We start from the raw sequence: 1,620 nt of genomic DNA, 5'->3' as shown, positions 1-1,620 counted from the left end.
TTTTTTTTAAATTTCCAGTGATTGTTATTAAATCAAGATAATATCAAATAAAAGAAATAAGAAGGGCAATATTTGGTTTTGTCAACCCTATCAATCCAATTGACGGGCATCATTCATTAGAAGTTGGGGTAGGGTGAGTAATTAGATGAGTTGGGATCTGGACTAATAATTTAATTACTCGTCGAACAGGGGCTGAACTTGTGAAAATACATTAAATTAGTTTCACAATTTGGTACGGACAAATTGGTAGTGAAAACTGGCACTCAACACTCATTATAAATCACCACACGAATGAACAAATCTCACAACTCAAACACATCAACTGTCTCTCTCAATTTCATCTCAGCATTCACAAAAATGAAGTTCCAAACCCCAAATGACGATGAATCAAGCCATGAGCCCCAAGGTTTCACTGAAGAAGATGACAGCACTTGTTCCACACCTATGTTAGTGCTCCTTCGAGCCCCGGAAGGTCACCTGGTTCAGCCTCCATTAACGGCGGCTTCTTCTACAGTGCACCGGCTAGCCCTACGCACTTTGCAATGACCTCAGTAGCTTCAATGGTGTCATCAACCCAACCACCCTCACCCGATCACTCGGTGCCTCTAGGCTTCGAGTTTGAGTTCTCCGGGCGATTGGGGTCATCCGGGTCGGGTCAAACAGGATCCATGATTTCAGCTGATGAACTGTTCTTGAATGGACAGATCAGACCCATGAAGTTATCCGCTCATTTAGAAAGGCCTCAGGTTTTGGATCAATTTCTGGATGTTGAACACGAAGGTGATGATGAAGAAGAAGAAGATGCAGTAAGAGGCAGAGATCTGAGGCTAAGGGATAAGTCTTTAAGGAGAAGAACGCGATCCATGTCCCCTTTGAGGAATGATAACCAAAACGTGTCAATGGATAAAAATTCGGACAAGAAAGACGACAGCATCAACGGGTGATGGCGCTTCGATGTCGGCTTCTTCTTCAAGGTCATCTTCAGCAGGAAGGAGCTCAAAGAGATGGGTTTTCTTGAAGGATTTTTTGAGGAGCAAAAGTGAAGGAAGAAGCAACAACAAGTTCTTCTGGTCCACCATTTCTTTCTCTCCAACCAAAGAAAAGAAACCAGAGAAGCTAAACAATGTGACAAATGGGGTGTTAGAGAATCAAAGGAGCATCAAGAGTAAGCCTGTGAATGGGATAGGGAAAGGGAGGAGAAGGGTTCCACCATCACCACATGAGCTGCATTACACTGCAAACAGAGCACAGGCTGAAGAGATGAGGAAGAAGACATTCTTGCCTTACAAGCAAGGCTTATTTGGGTGCTTGAGTTTCAGTTCTAAAGGATATGGTGCCATGAACGGCTTAGCTAGAGCTTTGAATCCTGTCTCCTCCAGCTAAATTAGGGGTATGAAAGAAACTGTAGAGAAAAATATATATGTATTTTATTTTAGATTTTCCCTGAGAAAACCTTATGATCATACAACTTGGTTTATTTCCATGTATATTTTGCAATGATGGGTATAACAAAATCTAATATGTAATTTTCATATATCTTTTGTACCTTTTTTCTAGTAAAGTTTTACGGATAAGAACATTCATTCGCTCTTTCTCGGTTTCTTACCTAAATTATGTTCA

General features: G+C 41.0%; 1 pseudogene; it reads left to right on the top strand.

Moving 5' to 3' along the window:
* Positions 1-322: 322 nt before the first annotated feature.
* LOC120134723 lies at positions 323-1,416 on the top strand (annotated as a pseudogene).
* Positions 1,417-1,620: the final 204 nt, after the last annotated feature.

The sequence above is a fragment of the Hibiscus syriacus genome, unplaced genomic scaffold (assembly GCF_006381635.1).
Source record: "Hibiscus syriacus cultivar Baekdansim isolate YM2019G1 unplaced genomic scaffold, ASM638163v2 tig00001818_pilon, whole genome shotgun sequence".
NCBI classification, from domain to species: Eukaryota; Viridiplantae; Streptophyta; class Magnoliopsida; order Malvales; family Malvaceae; genus Hibiscus; species Hibiscus syriacus.
This window is presented reverse-complemented; position numbering and strand designations above follow the sequence as displayed.